At 34.1% G+C, this 22,526-nt stretch overlaps 1 protein-coding gene and 1 non-coding gene across 2 annotated transcripts in view; both read right to left on the bottom strand.

Moving 5' to 3' along the window:
* The window catches only part of LOC138694381 (uncharacterized), a 455,472-nt gene that overhangs the window by 376,225 nt on the left and 56,721 nt on the right, over window positions 1–22,526 (bottom strand). The gene's annotated exons all lie outside the window — the stretch shown is intronic.
* TRNAN-AUU (transfer RNA asparagine (anticodon AUU)) lies at window positions 14,371–14,443 on the bottom strand. The gene has a single exon. It is a non-coding gene; the product is annotated as a tRNA-Asn (tRNA).

The following is a 22,526-nucleotide window of genomic DNA, read 5'->3' as shown; positions in this document are numbered from 1 at the left end:
TGTTGTCGCCTCAGGAATAGCATTCTCACAAATAATAATAATAATAATAATAATAATAATATAATATTCATCTGCAAAAGATAGACACAAGCAGTGAAATAGAAGAATATGCTAACTATTCTAAAGAGCCAACAACAGAAGCAGTAAAACTTAAGAAATGGTTTAGAAGGAAAAGAAGGTTGGAAGTATGGCCTAAAGAGATAAAAAAATAGTAAAATACAAGCAGGAGGTATACAAGACAAACCTTGGAAGCCCAATAGCTTACAGCCAAGAAGAGTACTGAAAAGCCAGGGATACAGCAAAAATCATAAAGAGAAAATCACATTAGGTATCATGGGAACGAGTTTTGCGAAATATTGAATAGGCTTATATGGACTGCAATATCAGGCTTACAAAGTTATGAAAACATTAAACAGTAATGCAAATCACAAGCAAGATTCGGTAGAACATTACAGGCAACCATGGTTTCATGTTGGAGTAGAATCCAGTGAAAGGAAGGAGAGGAGACTTGACTCTGAGATAATTACAAGAGGCATTGGAAGCTATGAAAAAGTGAATGGGACCAGAAATTAATAACATAAATTCAGAACTATTTAAATATGCGGGACATTATTACGTTTGCGGCTATTACATTTCTATAATATGTATTGGAAAGTTGCCAAATTCCCAAAGGCGAAAGTATTAGGTCTAGGCCTATCACTTTTTAAGAAAGGGGACAGATCAAAAGCTAGTAACTAGCCGATCAAGGAATAAGCTTTTCGACTGCATTTCATAAATTGTATGCCGGAATCTTAAGTGAGAGGTTAAAATCCATCGCAGACTCAATTTCTGAAAAACAGGCTAGTTTTAGAAAATTACGATCATATGCAGAAACCATCTTCACTTTGAAAATGGTCATTGAAGTGAGAAGAGAATTTAATTGCGAAACGCAGGTGGCATTTGTGGGCCTAGTAAAAGCTCTTGATAAAATCAAGAGGAATTTACTATGGTCAATCCTTGAGTAAAGGGGATATTCAAGGGGCCATAAGATGCGGAAGTAAATACATCTGTATTTAAATGGAAAATTAACGGAAGATATTCCCAGAAAATTATAGGTGTCAAATAAAATTGCAGTATTTCGCCGACATTGTTCAGTATTTAGGCTAAAATTCACAACATGTTTACAACATGGAAATTATGTAGTTATCCAGAGGTTCACCTTGAAAAAAATTCAGTAAATTCATCGCTTTATGAAGATGATCAAGTCATAAAACAAGACAGTGAAGGAAAACTGCAAGTAGCAGAGTTTAATTTAACTTCGACAATAGGCCTATAGCAAAGGACTACAATTTCTTAATATCGGTGAATAAAACAAAGATCGTGACATTTAAGGGCAAGCTTCCAGCAAGAACAAAGGTAGTAATAGAAGAAAAAGTAATGAAACAAGTGAAATATTTTAAGTATTTAGAGTATTATGTCTCGTATAAAAACGAAAGATCTGCATTAAAATTAATAAGTTTAGAAGTACTGTACAGTATATTCGGTAATGTTCACAGAAATTTGAAAAAATAAGACACACAGACACACTCGCATAAATTTTTCAATACTGTCGCAGAGCCAGTTTTTATGTATAGGATAGAATCTAGAATAAGAACATAAAAAATAAAACAAAAATTTAGGCAGTCGAAGTGGGACAAGAACTGCAATTGGAACCCCTATTTAATAAAAATGACGTTAAATATCAAAAGATAATGTGAAATTTTTGAAAGGATCCCAGAAAACAGACTACGGGCAATAGCTATCAGATTAGTTCCGAATGGAAGAAATGATTTGGGGAGACCAAAGAAGAAATGGGTATCGGAACAGGCTAAAGAGCCTAATCCAGGAATATACGGTAATGATGATGATGATTATTATAATAATAATGATGATAATAATAGTAATAATAATAATAATAATAATAGTAATTAGTATTTTATACTGACGAATAAATCTTATTTCTGTAAGACATAATGCTGAATAGAACTTAATAGATTCTAATGATCAAGGGAGTCAGAGTTCTAAAACTTTAGTAATTTTAAAATAAGAACGATGAAGCTGATCAGCGTCACTGTGACTACTTTACTCACAGGATGAATTTGGGATAGCCCTTCCTACTATTTTCCAGAAAGTCGTTTCTGGAAGTTGTAGCAAAAATAAAAATTAATTACTTAATTCCGAGTTCGATCATCATTTTTAGTTTGTAACCAAGAGCAATACTAAGCTACACCGGTTCCAGAACTCCATGTAATAAATGGAAAATGGGTTCAAGATTTTGGCTCTCTAATATTTCACCTTAATATATACAATGTAGGCTCCTATGTACTACATTAAGTTATGCAACATTCACAGCTGTGAATTGTGTTGCTTGTTTCAAAGAATTTCGCCAAGGAAGACTTGAAAAATAAATAAATCCTTAAAATCTGTAGTGAACAAAGATCATATCCATTTGCAGGAATAACTCGTTTTTTATCCTTTGTTAAAGTGATATAAATAATGACACCTGACTATATGGAAACATTTTACAATGCGAAAATATGATCTGGTTTCCTTTGGAATGAATTGCATGATTTTGATTGAATACTGTATTACATAATGTAGGTAAGGTAAAGCTACCCATTATATCTATCCAAGACTTTATAATAAAATTGCAAACCATTTTCCAAATTTGAAATAATTTTAAAATTATTGAAGCTTTTAAAAAAGAAATTTATAAAATTATTCATGATATATTAGCAAATGTGTGTATTTTTTTATTTTTTATTTCTGTCGACTATATTCATGTTTTTATTGAATATCACTGGCTTCTGTCTGATTGTCAATTTATATTAAATGTGTGTTTTTTCTCTCTTCTTCTCTCTCTCTTTTTTTTTTTTTTTGCTCTTGTGCGTTAATTATTGTTTGAATTAAGTTACTTACTGTATTTAGTAAACTGTCCTTGTAAATTTATGTTATATTATTGACTAAGACCACACCGTACACGAGCCTGGCTCTTATGTTAGTGGCTAGAAACATTTTTGTTTTATAATTTTAATTTATACTCGCTAGCTAGCTAGTTAAATAAATTAAATATACGTCATGAAGGTGCTTGGAGGGGCATGGAGGTAGAACTCCATGCTTTCTTGACCTCGGCTTTAGAATGAAGTGATGTGGTCGGTACAACGTTCCGACTGCCTTTTGCAACCGGGAAAGACTCGATACTCAATTTGGCAGGAGACTGAGTAAACCTCGAGGCCGTTCTGGAAGTTCTGACAACGAAAAAAAATCCCAGAACCAACCGCTCCGTAGCCAGATGGTCCACCAACTGAGCTACCCGGTCGCCCATTGCTTAGTATAAAGTACGAGTATGAAGCAAATTAGAATTGGAACATTTTCATGCTATAACTGTTATTCAAACGAGAGGCGGACTATTTTTTCGTGTGCCACTCAGTAGAATCCAGAATATGAAGAGATTTATGGCATTATTAAACTTATATTCATGTTTATCGTTAGAGAGCGTTTCGTCATATTGAGAGACGAATACCTTTCCTCCTATATCTACTACTATTGTCTTAAAGATGAGGTACTCACTTTCGTCATATTGAGAGACAAACACCTTTCTTCTTACATATACTACCATTATCTTTAAGTTGAGGTACTCACTTTCGTCATATTGAAAGACAAATACCTTTCCTCCTACATATACTACCACTGTCTTAAAGGTGAGTTACTCACTTTCGTCATATTGAGAGACGAATACCGTTCCTCCTACATATACTACCACTGTCTTAAAGGTGAATTACTCACTTTCGTCATATTGAAAGACAAATACCTTTCCTCCTACATATACTACCACTGTCTTAAAGGTGAGTTACTCACTTTCGTCATATTGAGAGACGAATACCGTTCCTCCTACATATACTACCACTGTCTTAAAAATGAGATACTCTCTTATATGAAGACAGTTCATTGAATACCTGCTTCATTAATGTCTTATCTCAAAAAGAGTTAGTTACCTGTTGGGACACTCATGCTATGTCATAAATGAATTAAAATATTATCTACTCCTAAACTAATATCGAATTTTTACGATGCATAAAACACTACTAGGTGCGCCAAAATTCATAAGATAATATTTTATCCTTTCATTGTCCTTTATTAGGCCTAAACCTTTTCCATGGCCTTCTGCTTTCTCTTATGGTGAGTTGCGTTCGATCCCCGTCTGTGTCATGTGAAGAATTTCTAGTGACAAAGCGTTTCCTCTCACCATTATCATCATTCCATCAGGAATTTACAATCATCTTCAATCTGCGAAATGTGCTTTCTCTTGATAGGCCTACATCATACTTGTTCAAACGTTTCACTCAGATTTATTACGCCTTCTTATATGTAGTTCTTTTCATGTTCTCCTGTCCTTTTTTTGGTACATATTTGTTATTTATTATTGTAGAAAGATGTTTCTTTTTCTAGTTACCATTTAAGAGAATATGCTGAAGTATAAATACAGTATTTGAAAAGTAATGTACAATAAAATAAAAAAAAGCTTTTCCTTGCGATTTATGTGCGATATGACTCGAATCTTTGAGATATAATATGATAAAGATTGACCTATAATTCTGTATAATGCTGTACATAATGTAATTACGAATTATTTGGTATGTGGTATTTACAACGACAAACATTTGTTAACGTTATTAAAAAACACAATTATATTTTCTTATTCGAATATTATAACTAGGGATTTTTATGTGCTCAAAATCGGTAAAATATTTATTTTTATGTGCTAAAATCAGGAAAATATGCGACAAAAAAGGAAATATATATTTTAATCTGAACTGCGCCCGAGTACGAGCTTCTGCTCTTTCCGGCTGCAATGCCTAATGTAGTGTAAACCTTGTGTATTAAATAAATAAATTTGAATTTGAATTATGTTTCAATTATTACATGTGAATATAAACAATATGCTGAACTCGCCAGTATGAATTATGCTGTCTCGCCAACTACTGAATAATTACAGTATACAATGAGATCCACCCTCAAGCTTTTCATCACAAATGACTGACGATTATCGCGGAACACTGCCTTGTACTGTGAAAGAGAGCGCCCTGGCCATTGAGAAACAACATGTATTCCCTAGAGACATGTTTATGACTGGAAACGAAAACAGAGACAGCTGATGTTTATGAAATTATAATTGCTTCCTGAATCAGCGTTATGATAATTTACAAGACACTCCTAAATGACACATCAATGTTTATGTGTGTTAGTTACAGTACAATTTTTCTTATCGTTTGTGGTGAGAGAGCAGACTCCAGCTCTACATGTCCACATATAGATAATTATGAGAAACAGTTGCAAGCTGTTACGTCTAAGCAACCGCATTGAATATTCAGTGATGATTAATCTGAAATGGGGGTTTTGTCGAAAATTATTTGATGAAAACTTAATTGTTATGTGTTTTTACGTGAATGTTTGAAAATATGTATTTACATAAATAAAATTCTAAATATGTTTTTATGTGAAATAAAATTCAAAATATATGCTCAAGTAACTTTCTCCGAAACTTAAAACACAATTACGAGTTTCTATTGCAGTGCAAATAAAATATTTATTTACCTAAGAATACTAGCCCTAATTATAACTTACACATTGAATATTTATCTATTTCATGGCGTCATATCAGAATCATATGACGCAGTAGAAATCTGGGACTGCAGCTTGTTGACAAATGGCTACACATAACATTTCGCTTAGCAACTTATTTTGTTATTTGTTTTCGGAAAGTATCTTTTAACTGTCCCAAACTAAGCCTAATTTTTCTGGTCATTATAGCAGTTATCTTTAATTGAGATTTATCGGTGCAAACGCACACATCTGCCACTCCTCGTTAATAGAGAATGTCTTATCCTTTCATAAATACGGAATGATCAGCCAGGAACAAAAAAAGACAAGTCCGCTAGCTTACAAGCAGATTGGCATCTCCGCTACGAGCCGCACATTAAGATCCTGCACATGAGTCATCGAGGCAGAGCACAAGTGGAGCAGAAGCACTGTGTTTCGCTACGCCGTAATGTGGGAAACTCGGCAAGTGTATAACTAGGGAATCAGATACAATAGCACGGGACAAATGGGAATGTGGCAACTGTATAACTGGGGAATCAGTTGCAATGACATCGTGTAATCCACCAAAACAATCTTGCCAAGTGTTAGGGCGCTCAGAATTAAAACGACAAAAGCAAAAGCGTCGAATATTATAAGCTGAATTGGAATAAATAGAAGTCTTGATCCATACGTACTGTACGTTGCCCGTGGTTCCCAGTTGTAACAATGAACGTGGTATAAAAAGATTGTATAATGAAGTACAGGAGGTACCTTAAAGTGTTAAAGTAGGCTAGTTTAAGAGTAAAATTAAATAAAATGAAGGCTATTTGTTAACGATTCTCGCTGCGGTACATATTGTGTGAGGTGTATAAGTTAAACAAATCATTGTTATGAAGGTAAAATTTAATCTACAGGGCTTTCATTTCAAAACTTCCCAGTCTAAATAACTAATTATTTAAATTGAATTAAATTTAAACGAAAAACACGTCAATTTAGATATTGAGGGGGAAGTCGGAAACCAGGCTTAATTGCATTTTATATTTAATCCCCACTCCCAGTGACTCCCACTTTGAAATTTCAAATGGCACTCCTATAATTTTATACTTAAATATGAAAGAACATTCAATTGTTTATACACTTCATTCATTTATTTCACATCTTTTGTTTTATATAGTTGCCTGGCAACCTCTATTGTTGTTACTGTTGATTAGAAATGAAGCTACAAATGCCATTGAACATTTCTTGTAATTGTTGTGTTCGTGTATTAAATTATTATAAAATGGTGTATACCCTTCAAGAGAGAACAGAAATCATATTTATTTATGGAGCTGAAAACCGTTGTGCTCGTAGAACTGTCAGAGCTTTCAACGAGAGGCATCCTGAGAAAAAAGTAAGTCGCCAATATTTCATAGATCTAATACGGAAATTTGAAGAAACTGGTTCTGTGTGCAATAAAACAAATGGCCAACCTAGAAAACTCTATAAAACTTTGCAGATTGAAATACTAGATCATTTCATTAATGAAGCCACCGCCCCCAATCCAAAAGTAGCTGCTGTAACAAACATTTCGGTTGGTTCCACACATGAAATGCTGAAAATGAACAAATTTTTCCCCTACAAAATATAATCACAAACAGCTTAGCCAAGACGATTTTGATATAAGAGTAGAATTTTGTGAACACATGTCTCAGAGAATTGAAGGTGATCCAAATGTGACAGAAAATATTTGCCTTAGTGATGAAGTAACTTTTTTCTTAAATGTGTTTGTCAATAAACACAATTGTAGATACTGGGACATTGAAAATCCTCATGAGTTTCTTGAAGATAATACCAAGTTTCCTCAGAAGATCAATGTGTGGGCTGGAATTTTTGGGGATGATATCGTTTGACCGACTTTCATTGAAGATAAACATTTTACAATAATTTAGTACTCGAACACAACTATTACAAGAAATGTTCAATGGTATTTGTAGCTTCAGCTCTAATCAACAGTAACACAATCGATGTTGCCATGCAACGATATAATACAAAAGATGTGAAATAAATTAATGAGGTGTATAAACAATTGAATGCTCTTTCATATTTAAGTATAAAAATATAAGGATGTCATTTGAAAGTTCTAAAGGGGATAAGCTGGGGATGGGTGGTGAAATCTAAAATATAATTAAGCCTGGTTTCAGACTTCCCCCTCATTATCTAAATTGACGTGTTTTTCTTTTGAATTGAATTCAATTTAAATAATTAATTATTTAGACTGGGAAGTTTTGAAATGAAAGCCCTGTATAATTATATGTTTTATGGATTTTGCAACAATTCAGCTCTTTATCATGTTACTAAGAAATTATATTCCAATTTATAAGCTACTATCTCGTTTTCTTCAACTAAAATAACAGCAAATAATAATACATACTGTAAAATTTAAAATTTAAACTGAACATAATAAGAAAACTAATATGTAATCCAATCTACATGCTCAATTTGTAAATTAAACTTCATCTCAACTAATTAGAACTACGTCCCACTATTTTATCTGAAAATCACATGCACTTTTACTTACATGTACAACAATATACCATAACATAATATTAAGGTAATATATTCAAATTTTACATAGTTTGCACAGAATACAATAAGGTACGATAATGAAACTCTACATGTAGATACTAATTACTGAATTTATTTTAACGTATAACTGTAAAGGCTACAATTACTTTAATTAAACAATTACTTTCATGTTATATTACTCTATATTGTCATTAATAATACGTTTTATCTAATTCGCAATCACACGTATAAGTTAAGAATTTCAAGTGAGAAGCACAGATGTTTTCAGATATTGCATTACATTGCCTGAAGATGCCAGTAAGACGAAAACGTTTGTAACAAAAATAATATTAAAAACAAATCATTACATTATATTGTGAAATTAGTTTTTAATTGTTTAAGATAAGTCATTTGACTGAAACCAATAAACTAAGTATATTGATTTAAAATAAAATAACCCACAGAAGTGATGTCATACACTCTGCGTAATTCATCATCGTCTGCAGAGATTGAACTTATTAGCCTGTTCCATCCTCAAAATTCCTCAAACTAGTTCTTGGTCTTCCAGGGTGACGTCTTCCTACAGGCTAGTAATCTAATATTTGGTGTAGGATCCATTCTGATGACATTCTTTGAGTGAATCATCAACACCTATACGGATGAGATCAATGGCCTATTTCGACTTCACTCAGTATATTATTTTTTAGAATAGTCAATGTCTCTTGTAATAAGTTTTAGCGTGTACAACATTGTAAATCATAGCTAGTCATTATCTGTAAGTAACTAATACATTGTTCGTACTCTCGTAAAACTTGGATTAACTAGGATTATCTTATTTAGGATGAGGAATTAAGTGCAAATATTTCAGTAGACTTAATAAATAAATAAATAAATAAATAAATAAATAGTCGTTATTGAACACTATGTGTACAACTTTCAGCCATTCTTAGGTCTACTCGTTCTGGAGGTCAGGCTCGGGACCTCGCAGATTGAAGATGATTGTAAATTCCTGGTGGAATGATGATGATGGTGAGAGAAAACGCTTTGTCCACCGGAAATTTTTGACATGACACAGACGGGGATCGAACCCAAGTCACCGTAATAGAAAGCAGAAGGCCACAGACGAGGTTTAGGCTTAATAAAGGATAATTAAAGGATAAAATATTATCTTATGAAGTTTGGCATTGTAAAAATTCGATATAGTTTAGGCGTAAATAATATTGTATTTCATTTACGAAATAGCATGGGTGTGTCAACAGGTAATTAACTCTATTTGAGATAAGACATTAATCAAACAGCTATTCAATGAACTGTCTTTATATAAGAGAGTACCTCATCTTTAAGACAGTGATAGTGGATGTAGGAGGAAAGGTATTCGTCTCTCAATATGATCAAAGTGATACCTCCCCTTTAAGACAGTGATAGTATATGTAGGAGGAAAAGTATTCGTCTCTCAATATGACGAAAGTGAGTACCTCACCTTTAAGATAATAGTAGTAGATATAGGAGGAAAGGTATTCGTCTCTCAATATGACGAAACGCTCTCTAACCATAAACATGAATATAAGTTTAATAATTACACAAAACTCTTCATACTCTGGACTCTGCTGGGTGGCACACGAAAAAATAGTCCGCCTCTCGTTTGAACGAATGTAGAGATAGGAACGATATATCGGTTTTTACGAAATAACGATATTTTCGTTTCGATATATCGGTATCGAAATTTTTATTCAATATATCGTATAATATATCGATTTTCTCATACCTTTATCGTTTTTTATAATTATTGTCATCATTGACAACAACAAAATCCACACTAGACAACTCCGATAATTCCCTGAGAGAATTGCATAATTGTGCAACCTTGAAATATCAAATCTAATTAAAACTTACTCTGATTAGCTGGACTGGAATTCGAATTAAAACTCTTTAATATGCAATATCAAATTCAAAACGCAACGCGCATGAACGTGAGACTGATACGGGACGTTGATTTACTACTGTTTTAGTATGAATGTTCTCCAAGGCAATATTAACTGCTACTCTGAAAACGAACAGCCTGACCTCAAAACGGCTATCAAAATTTTTATTTCTATGTTCTGAAATGGAAAGACGAATAGGAATTTAATACCGGTATGACATTTGTTTACGGCTAGGATTTCTATGCACAACCAAGTAATGACATACTGTTTCGTTGTTATATATTTTAGTGCATAAAAAGTCTATTCCTATCATCATCACCATTGAAGTTTGGTATGTTGTAATGTAATAATAACTTGCAGTAGGAATTGTATTACATCAATTGTGAAGTACATGTATGTTAAAACTTGTAACATTCTAAGTAAAAGGTAAAGGTATCCCCGTAACATGCCATGAAGGCACTTGGGGGGGCACGGAGGTAGAGCCCCATGCTTTCCATGACCTCGGCACTAGAATGAGGTGGTGTGGTCGGCACCACGCTCTAACCGCCTTTTACCCCCGGGAAAGACCCGGTACTCAATTTTATAGGAGGCTGAGTGAACCTCGGGGCCGTTCTGAAAGTTTGGCAACGAGAAAAAATCCTGTCACCACCTGGGATCGAACCCCGGACCTTCCAGTCCATAGCCAGCTGCTCTACCAACTGAGCTACCCGGCACGGTAATTAAAAGTTCTGTTTACTTACATTTAAAAATGATTATGTTGTTAGGAAGAAAATAACATATATGTGTCCTAGATTGAATCCTATACAAAATTAGAATAACTGAATCCTGACATATGTAGAGTGCACTTGTATCATTTAAACTTACCTTACCTTCACCATAATTTTTATTTAAGTTAGGAACTACAATATATGGTATCGTTACAATTTTAAATTTATGCTTTTGAATGTTATTAGCGAAGACCCGGGCAAAACGAATAACCCGGGCAAAGAGAATGTCTATTTCTTAGAAACGCCAACAGGTAGCGCTTTCTGCTATGTTGGGGAAGAATCCCAACCAGATTTTGCTGCTGGAACTGACTTGTCGTCATTCTAGCTAATGAGAAAAGAAATCAGCGTGTGTTTGAAGAAAATTGACTGTTTTCTTAAAATATTTCAAGGTAAGAGAAACATAAGTTATATACAACATACAGTACTGCACAAACTCTTTGTTAGGTGATAGTACCATATAGGCGATACTATTACTTCTATAGTACCGTACTTATGAAGAAGATTATTCACGTTTATGTTTGTATAACCTTAAATGAAAAGCGAAGTGGCGTCTGCCTGCAAAGTGAATAACGCAAAGTGGATAACTTATCCGCTTTGCCCTGCCACCTTTTTTGACTATGTAAGTGTCAGCTGTATTTTTGTATGTATTTGTCTATTGTAATAAAGCGTGTTAGATCATTTTACATAATGGAGCCATTAAGTCACACTAATTAAATTATAAATCAGCAACAATGATCTTAATTTTTACTTAAAAAGGTCGTAATGTGTCTTCAGATGGTTTAATTTTTCAAGAGGAAGACGGAGCAAGCCAAATGGTCTGAAGAAGCCATGAAGAAATAAAATCTTCCAATCAGTGGTTCTGCTATCTGGCCATACAACCATAATGTGTTTGTTGATGAAGATTTTGCTCCAGATGAACTTACAGATCGCCCACTTGAGACAGAAATCAGCGAAACGACAGCTGGCTCAGATTTAACAAATTCTGCGGTGCCAGCTTCTTCAGCGGCTGAAAAAATAGTTAATGCTCATTCAGAATCAACCACTTCTGTGATGTCGGCATCTTCAGAGATTGAAGATATATTCACTACATCAATTACACTCAGATTTTCAGTTCCGGTTACACCAAAACCTTCAACATCGTTAGCAGGAGAACTCAAGTCAGTTCTTTTGATTTAGACCAGTCCCAAAAGTGGATGCTCGAAAGATACTAGTTAAATGAAGAAAATGTCAGCGCTCTGAAGCTCTTATATCTATACCGATTGAAAACGTTAAAAGAGAAGTAACTTATGGGCAGGAGGAAAAGAAGGAGAATTCCAAGTCTTCAGTGCTAGTGAAACGTCGACTTGTTCAAATTTGTATTTTGTACTAATCTAACGTGCTGTAAAGGGCTGTAATAATATTTCTTATCGTCTCATATGACTCATTAAAATCGTGTTTATGTGTTGATTTAATTTTATTATCAGTGAATAGAAATTAAATAGAAAGGTGAAAATGTTATAGAGATATTCACTTTGCCCGGGTTAATTATTCGCTTTGCCCGTGTGCCCGGGCAAAGCGAATAAATAACTATATATTTTCTTTCTTAAATCATATCACTGTCCGTAGGTACGAGAAACGAATTGCTGTTTTCTAGATATATGGACATGTGTCACAACCAAAGTCATGAAGTTTTTGTTTCGGGATCACCAAAATATAGCCTGTGGCATTGTATCGAGAATCGTTCGATACAACGATATATTTTCTGCAATACATATCGATTATCGAAATTAGTTTTGCAATATATTGCAATATCGATATATCGGTATTTAAATAATGTCCTCCATCCCTAAATGAATGTGATATTTGACAGTTGGAAATGCACTTATCGTATCGTATTGTGTAAACAGCTGCAACAATGATCAGTTTTATGCAATAATCGGTATTTGGCAGTCTTCTGTCAGCAGTTTATTTCATTACATTACTCAAATTACACGTTTCTGTTCGCACACTGCAAGATGACTTACTCCATAGATAAAAGTGTGCAAATTGTGGAAGCATGAATGTGAGAACGGGTTTGATTAGGGAAACCCTCGAAATTTCAGGGATAAGTTTTCTAGTAGAAAGCAACCAGGCAGGGGAGAGAGGCTTTGGTTAAAAAGTAGCGCGCTGTGAGATCTGTGCATAAAGTCAAAAAAACAAAACAAACAAAAACAAAGAGACCCTTCAATTCGCAACGCCAGAAGTTATTGACGACATTTGCCAAAGGATTATCCTGAATTCGAAGACGTCAGCACTGGGCGACTGAGAACCCTAACATTGTGCATCAGCAACCACTACATGACTAAAAATCGGTACATTTACTCTTTACTGACTTGAGCTACTTTTGTTTTATTTCGAATCGCCTATTGTAACATACCGGTACGTTTCGAGAAGGTGGTGATCACGTGTTAACAATAGTATATTGTTGATGTAAAAAACAAATCTAGTTAAGTAGAAAATTTAATTCTGTAGTCAGAGTTTGAAAAATTCCGGTAAAAAATAATGGATTCTGTTGTTAAAAATGAAATCAACGAATTTCTGTGTATCCAGCCAGACGTTACTGAAGTTGCGGACAGTGCATCCTAACGGGCAGGGCATAGTTGCGCCCCACGGTCAGATAAAATGCAGCAGATAAAAAATGGTCCCTGTTTTGTGAGCATAGTTGCGCCCCGTTCCCATCAGGTAGAAAAAAGGGGCATGGCATAGTTGCGCCCCATGAAACAGGTAGAGAAAAAGACATTACGGAAACTCGAGCCTCGTAATCAACCAACCTTACTGATTTCTTATTCCTTTAAATATTCAATATCGATACCGTTAAAATGAACACCATGAAGTTGGTAGTACTTTATTAACTGTTTTTCTACTGTTCATGCAGTGATTATCAATAGCCTACCGTTAAAATGAAAACCATGAAGTTGGCAGTACTTTATTAACTGACATATTCAAATGAGTGAGCCGTTGGAATATGGGACCTTAGCAGTCTTGACATTTTATTAGTGATTTTCACACCGTCTGTAGCGTATAGTGAGGTTTATTTAAAATTAATGTTAAGTTTAGTGAAAAGGGTAAAGAGTTAATAATTCATAATGGTTCTAAGTTTCAATTTTCGGAACCCTGTACCGTAGGGTTAAGATATCGATGTAGAAACAAAAAATGCAGTTCATTTATTATGTGTGATCAATAAAAAAGTGTTAATTTAAATAGCAAAATTGATCACATGCTAGGCCTACCTGATTTGAATGCAGATATCACTGTAATATTTTAAGTAATTTATTTATTTTATGACAATCACTTTCGTGTATACTATGCCCATCGGGGCGCAACTATGCCATATCCATTCTGCTACCTGATTTCTTCGGGGCGCAACTATGCCATGTCCCTTCTGCTACCTGATTTCTTCGGGGCGCAATTATGCCATGCCTAGGCCTCCCAATTGACCGCGGGGCGCAACTATGCCATACTGTTCCGAACCACTACCTCTAAAGTCAAGTGTTAATTGAATAATTTCGAGGGAAAAATTGTTCCGGGGCCGGGTATCGAACCCGGGACCTTTGGTTAAATGTACCAACGCTCTACCAACTGAGCTACCCGGGAACCCTACCAGACACTGATCCAATTTTTCCTCTATATCCACAGACCTCAAAGTGGGTTGACAACAGTCAAGCAACCAACATTGAGTGCACATTAACTCTGTGTGACTTAAATTGTGGTTTTCTGCTAATGAACAGTGACGTGTATTATGCAAATCAAGCTTTCAGGTATAACTCCCTGTAAAGTTGATTAGAATAATTTCGAGTGAAAAATTGTTCCAGGGCTGAGTATCAAGTGTTAATTATAAAAATGTTCTTCTGTACATGCATTTATTAAAAAGTGAGGAAAGTAAATAGAAAAAAAAAATCTTCCTTTTAGTGCCAATTTTATTATCGCAATTGCTATCTTTCAACATTTTTGTAGAAAATATATGTTTTAAGAACTATCAGATGTAAATAAATTAAGTCTCTTTGCGATATATTCACTTGAGAAATGGCTTCCATTTTAACGAACTGAGAACGACCGTTTCATTGATAGCAATTATAACTTGATAGCAGTTATAACTATTGTATTGAAAAAGATGTCAACAATATGGTTGTAATAAGCAGCCATACCAATGTGGAATTCCTCAGTCTTTTCAGCAGGTACGTCAAGCCGTGTCTTCACAGGAGGGTGCTGAGTGTGAGTATACTACTTGAGCGGGCTCTGATGAGACCTTGGGCGTCACACATTGGTTTGATAGATATAAGTCCTATAAGAAGGTATGAATATACATGACATGTCCTACATCTGAATGGTAAAGGCAAGGAGCACTTTTCGGATTGTCTCGCTAATAGCATCAGAGGCAGCCATGTTAAAAAGCAGAGTTGTAATATCACTGTTAGTTAATGCTAGGGCTTCTCCTTTTTTAGGTTAAACCTCCCATCAGTAAGGCGTTTAAAACAAGTTCAATTAAATTATGAATACTCTGATGTTTCTAGTAACGAATATTTTAAACATAGTAACATCACTATTTTGCATCAGAATATTAGCGGACTAAAACAAAAAACTGATGAATTGATCACTTCTTTAGCGTCTCAAAATCATAAACCTCAGATAATATGTGTAACTGAACATCATATGAAACAACAGGAAATATTACAACTATCTTTACATGGATATTTATATTTATTAGGTTCTTATTTCTGTAGACATGTCTTCCAAAAAGGAGGTGTTTATATTTTTATCAGAGAGGATTTATTACTTAGTAAAATTGATATAACTTATCTGATTTCTATCTTGAACAAGATATTGAAATCTGTGGAATACAAGTTGGTCATGAACTTATGAGATATCAAACATAATTATCTTGTATGTTTATAGGGCTCCAATGAGAGATCATAAAAAATTCATAACTTAAATTCATTATTGAAAAGACTTTACAAACCACATGCCGAATCTGTTGTGACATAAATACCTATCAGAAAGCTTACGTAGAAGAAAACTAAACTTACTTCCTGAAGCTTATGATCCTAGTCACACAGTAAGTTTCCCAACCAGAGTACAAGCTGGAAGTAGTACTGTCATTGATAATATTTTTATAGATAAAATTAGATTGAATTCCTGTTCAACAGTACCTTTAATCAATGGCCTGTCTGATCACAGCGCATAAATTCTAAGTGTTTTCAATGTGAGTGAAAAATTACAAAGTGTTAATTTAAAAAGAAAAAAAATATATTAATACTGAATCATCTCGTCACTTAAATGCATGTCTACAAAATGAAACTTGAGAAAATGTATATAGTACCGGTACCGTTAATATTAATAGTACATTTAATGCATTTCTCACTACATTTACGATTTATTTCAATGAATGTTTTCCAGTCAAGGTGGTGAAAAAATGTAAAAGTAAAAACATGTGGATAACTCAGTGAATTAAAATATCATATGTTACATAAAGGAATCTATAATTAATGAGGAGGAATAGTGATGATCCTCATGTTCTTAACTACTTTAAGAATTACTGTAAGACTTTGTCAGAAGTTATAAAATACGCAAAAAAAAAATGTATCTGAATGAAAAAGTACAAAATTCAGATAATAAGATTAAAACTATTTGGGATATTATTAAAAATGAAACTAATCGATATCCAAAGAATGAAAATATTACTTGTATTAAAGTCAATGATTGTAAAATAGGTAACCCAAAATCAATTCCAAATCATTTTAATGACTTCTATATAAATATTATTCACAACTTAAACATTCAAGATTATGCATAAGATGTTGCAATTGGTTACTTAACATATACATTTAACATTGAATTTCTAGGTCTCACATTTATTCCCATTACCGCAGCAGAAATCATGCATGTGATAAAACAACTAAAAACAAAATATTCCTCTGGATATGATGAAAACCCAAGTAAATTTCTGAAAGCTTGTTCTGAAATAATATCCCCTCCGTTAAACTATTTATGCAATTTGTCAATGCAATGTGGTATTCTTCAAGAAAGACTGAAATATTCAAAAGTAAAACCAATATACTCGCTTACGCTCGTTTCATAAACATACTCGCGTCTTAATTACTACCACGAGATTATAGGCTCGTTGCATAATATACTATTCAAGTAGACCTTCTTTCAAACAGTTGAACAATATTGGTGATTTGAAAAACGACTGCGAGTATTCATAAGTGTGTAGGGTAGAAGTATTATTTTCTAGTTTTCATTTAGAGCAAATCTAAAGACAAAGGCCCTAATTTGGTGACAAAATGTTACTATTTCTCCTGGTGGGGTAGAAGAAATAACAATAAAGCTTAGAAAGAATTCAATGGTCGTTAAATGATTCATTTTGTTTCTGCTTAGTAGCGTGCGAACCATCGCCATGAAACCCGTTCGTATGTTCAGGATGCTGAAATTCCTTTTAATAATATAGTCGTTTAAACGATATCGTAAACAGAATTACAAATCCTACACGCAAGGAAGTTGGTCGGATTGCTACAAAGAGAAAGTTACACAAAAAGAGAAGCGTAATGACAGTGGATGCTGTGAGCAGATGTCGTGTTGGTTGGTCCAATGTCAAGTTTACTTCTTGTGGTATCCAGCTGCTGGAATCTCTGCAAGTGTTATGAAACAGTCCTGCAATCTCAGCTCTTTGACTGTCTGCATGCTTTGCCACTTGAATGTATCTGTTTCGCTCTTGTTATAGATATTCCATGCCATGTGCAAGCCACATAGAAATTTAATAAATCAAGTCGTTAAGTACCCAAGTGAATAAGTAAAAAATGAGTTTAACGAAGCTGACACATACTTTATCGTCATACATTTTACGCGTTTCGCAATTCATTTCCTTTATCATATTACGAGTGACATTATCGCTCATCATTTATTTTCTTGAAATAATTTAGTATTCAAAAGACATCGATTGTCTTTTTGTGTTGCTCTTTTCAAATAACGATAGGGAAGGTGAGGGAGATTTTGTACCGTGGGAGAGTTGGAACAAGATACATTTTTCACTATTTTTTTACTTGATTATTTCATTCATTCATTCATTCATTCATTCATTCATTCATTCATTCATTTATTATATTCCATAGATCTTACATGAGCAATGAAGCTTTAAGATGTGGAACAAGTCAAAATTTTACAATATTACAATTACAATTTTTACAAATTTTTACAATATTTTACAATTTTTATAGTTTTACAATTTAGTAATTTTCTACAATGATGAGGTGAGGTCCGAGGATTCGCCAAAAGATTACCTGGCATTTGCCTTTTGGTTGGGGAAAAACCTCGGAAAAACCCAACCAGGTAATCAAATCAAAGGGGGGAAAAGAAGTGATGCCGAGGACTCGCCATAGAACATCCGGATTTAGTCTCACGGCTGGGAAAAACGTCGGAAGAAACCATTCATTGAGACCAAAGGGGAACGACGCTGTATCAACTACGAGGTTATTTAGCGTCGATGGAATTGGTGATAGCGAGATGATATTTGGCGAGATGAGGCGAGGATTCGCCAGAGTTTACATGACATTTGCCTTATGGTTAGGGAAAATCTCGGAAAAAACCAACCAGGTAATCAGCCCAAGCGGGAATCGAACCCGCGCCCGAACGCAACTTCGAATCGGCAGGCGAACGCCTTAGCCGACTGAGCTACGTTCTTCACTATTATGTTGGTGATAGAAATCAGCTATGATTATAGGTTGAAGAAGCTTGAGAAAGCACATGGTTCAACATACTATTATTCGAAGTTGTCTCAATATTGGATGCAATAAGTAAGTAAAATTAATTTTCAGTTTAGAAAGTAACATTTTGTATTTTGATGTATTCCTTATTAAGTAGCAGAAAATACCTTATATGTACAGTATATATTGAGTATCCTCATTGTAAGGTTAATGCATTTTTCGAACTCCTGAGCACCGACTTCATATGGTTCCAAAAATGTAATGTAATACAGACGGAAATACAGAGATTTGGTACAGTTAGCTCCGTAGCACGTATCATAGGGCACGGCTTACTTCTTACTTACTTTGTTTTTGCAAAACAATTTCTCGGTAAAATTTATAATTTAGTAATCTGAAACGTTGAAAGTTTCGACATTATCTTCAAAGCTTAAATAAATAAGTGGGGATCGTTACAACTAGCAACATTACTACAAACTTACCACTTCTTTCTAATTATGTTAAGATATTAAACAGGTTGTATTTAGGTAAGCGTTTTAACTCAAAGTCTTGGAGAAAAGTTAATTTCTACACTCTGTTATTTTTTTATGGTGAATTGTTCTCGCCTTTCGAGTGTGTTCGAATATTTGTAAGAGAAAAATCTTTCATTTACTTCATTCTTAGCCCTTTTCTGCAGCTATTGAACATGAAATATATTGGATGCTGAATTGAAGGATTCATTGTTTCTGGACAGTTTCTGTTAGTAGTCTCGTCTGTACTGTTCCTAGTCCAACTATTTGCTTCCTTACTTAATACCTCTGCATATCTCTCTTTTCCCTCAATTTCGGCTTGGAATATGAAAATATTTGTTAGGTTCTGTTATCTGCCTGTATCATACATTTTCATAAATGTACAGGTATTATAATGTCTTATGTTCATGCTTAATAATAATAGTAGGTAGTAATAAAATTATATCATTAAATTCAAAGGTCCTGGCCCTAAGGTCAGTTGCTATCTCAATCTTGCGACGATTGGAAGCAACAAGTAGTGCGACATGCTAGTCATGTAAACACCATACACTTGGTACAAAACATGATGAAAGGTACTGTGTATTCTAGGATTACATCTATTCACCTTTTTACTGTGAAAAGAATCAGGGTCGCTGGATTTATAGCTGTAAATTCTGCTGCCAATAGGAATAAAGTGGACGGAGATAACATTAGTTTATTAATATCTTCACTGGGCAGTGGGAAGTTAGGTGATGAAGGTGGCTATACTAACAAATTCAATTTGTAAACCGGTTCCAGTGAATGAAGAGCTCATCAGTAGAAGTACTGTGTTTGCTTTTTGTTGCAGAGTACTTTATATTCTCTATATATCTAAATTTGTTATAATAAGTGCTTGATAAAACAGTAATTCTGTGAAAATATCGTGTTTCAAAGCATTGAATGCTTTGTTATTGCATCTGTATCAATAAATGGTGCGAAGGTTCATAGTACTGTGTAAAATGCGACAGCGTTTAATGTGGATTAGGGGTGAAAGTAGAAAATGTTTTCAACGTTACACTTTTAAAACGTCTGAAAGTCTAATTGTAATTACATCATACAAAATTGGCGATATTTATATGCTCGGCGTAGCCTACAATCTAATTATAAACTAATAAATGAATAGTGCAATTATGATGCTCCAAGTGCACAAACATTGCGACTAATTAGATTCTTTATGTCTATTGTTTTAAACGCTGTGTGCAGCGCGTGTGCATTTAGCAATTCAAAATTAACTCATAATTAGCCAGCGCACACGCATACAAGAACCCACATCCCTGTGCATCTGTGATTCAGATTAGTGGTCAATTTTAAACGATTTGTTTAAAATGTCATATTTTATATATTATAAAATAATAAAAAATATATTTTATCTACATCCCATTTTGGAAAATAAACCCAATAATTTATAATGGAACAAACAGCCCATCACTGTAAGTAGCCAGACATTTGGTTAATAAGAACGCCAAGAAGACATACATCAGTCCATAAGTTCATACGACATAAATTATGGGACACGTTAAAAAGAAACAATGCATACCCCATTCAAAATAATGATAAAAGTAGTCCAAAGCTTGTAAGAATACAAAAATTTGTACAGTTAAAGGAAATTACGAGGGAGAAATAAGCACAGAAATCAATGCGGATATAAAATGGCACTGCCGAATCTTACCACTGCTGTTTAATATTTACTTAAACGATCATAAGTATTAGAATATTTTAGGTGAACGTTTTGTTATTGACGTATATTCTATGTTATTTTCCGACGAAGCAAGTAACTGTTACTATTTCAGAATATCACTACAAACATTGTAGATATGAGCTATGTAAATTAGCTAATGAATAAAAAATCATAGGCTATCACTAAGGAAAACTCAAATAATTATGTTCATTGCAACCCGACACGAGAGATCGAAAATATTAATAGGCCTAAATTATTAGATAACGTTTTTTCAAAAGTCGCTAAACGCCTCAAACTAAATTTTTCAGAAAATATGCATTTTTACATACCTAATCAAAAAGTATTAAACCCAAATATTTTATTCTTTTATCATCATATGGTTTATTTATGTACTAATGTGATTAGCCTATGTAATTAATATTTAAAAATTGAAGTTTATAAATGGAAAATGGAGAGTAAATAATTTACCGTTCTTTTAAGTCGCTAAACGCTAAAAAATTAAAACGTGATGTATTTGTTAATGGGGAGAACTCGGCTCATTTCGTGATATTTGTTTTTAAATTTAGCACGAAATTATACCAGCGACAAATGTATTTTTGATGGTATAGTATGAATGGCAGAAGACGTACAGTTGTCAAAAGAAAAAGTGGCCGCTCTCCTGAAACAAAGTTCCCTTCGGGTATCTTCGCTACAATTCGGAGACAGGCGATGTTATATGTTGTTGGACCATGTTACCTGATATCTACAGTTATAATTGAAGTATTCTGTGTTATTCGATAGCGTAATGATAGCGTTCAGGCCTCTTATTCATGAGGTCCTGCGTTCGACTACAACCTCATGCTTTTTATGTTATTTTTTGTTCTGTTTTTGAGAGAGACAAACTATATATAATGGCTCCTTTCTCTTTTACGATTATTTTAGTAATTAACATCAGGTTCATTAATATATTATGCTATGACATTATCATTATGATATTGTGGCTGCAAATGGAAATAAAAAGATTTTATTCTCAATAAAAATATCTTTCGTGGCATAAACAAAACAAATTGACTGGCGTCGGCCTTAAACAATTAAGCGTTCCAGTAACAAAACAAAAAGCCACAATTCAATATTTAGTCTATCTTCCTCTTATCTCGATCATCTTGCAGTCGAGTGGGCATGGAATCGACTAGTCTTTGCAAATAGCGACTGTTCTTAGACACGATATTCCAGGCATTCTGAACATACATACATAAGTGTTCTGTCCATGGGCAGGTCTTTCATTGCAAACCCAGCAATCTCCCATCTTTCCTATTTTCTGCCTTCTTCTTAGTCTCCGCATATGATCCACATATCATAATGTCGTCTAGTATTCTTTTCAACCAGAGACCCAACCAATTCCTTTTTATCTTTGTAATCAGTTTCTTCAAACACAATTTTATTTCTTATTCTGTCTGTCCACTTCACACGCACCGTTCTTCTCCACATCCACATTTCAAATGCTTCAATTCGTTTCTCTTCATTTCGTCGTAATGTCCATGTTCCTTCCCCATACAATGCCACACTCCACACAAAGCACTTCACTAGTCTCTTCCTTAGTTCTTTTTCCAGGGGTCCGCAGAAGATCCTTCTTCTTCTTCTTCTTCTTCTTCTTCTTCTTCTTCTTCTTCTTCTTCTTCTTCTATTAAAAACTTCCTTTGTTCATGTTTGCAGTTTTTCTTGGGAAGGATAGGCCTAAGTGCGGTAACATCCCGTTGCTTTCCGCACACCACTATCTCTTCCGCATCTTATTAAATTCC

This window comes from Periplaneta americana, chromosome 2 (genome assembly GCF_040183065.1).
Source record: "Periplaneta americana isolate PAMFEO1 chromosome 2, P.americana_PAMFEO1_priV1, whole genome shotgun sequence".
NCBI classification, from domain to species: Eukaryota; Metazoa; Arthropoda; class Insecta; order Blattodea; family Blattidae; genus Periplaneta; species Periplaneta americana.
The sequence above is the reverse complement of the archived record's forward strand: the minus strand, read 5'-3'. Positions and strand labels throughout refer to the sequence as shown.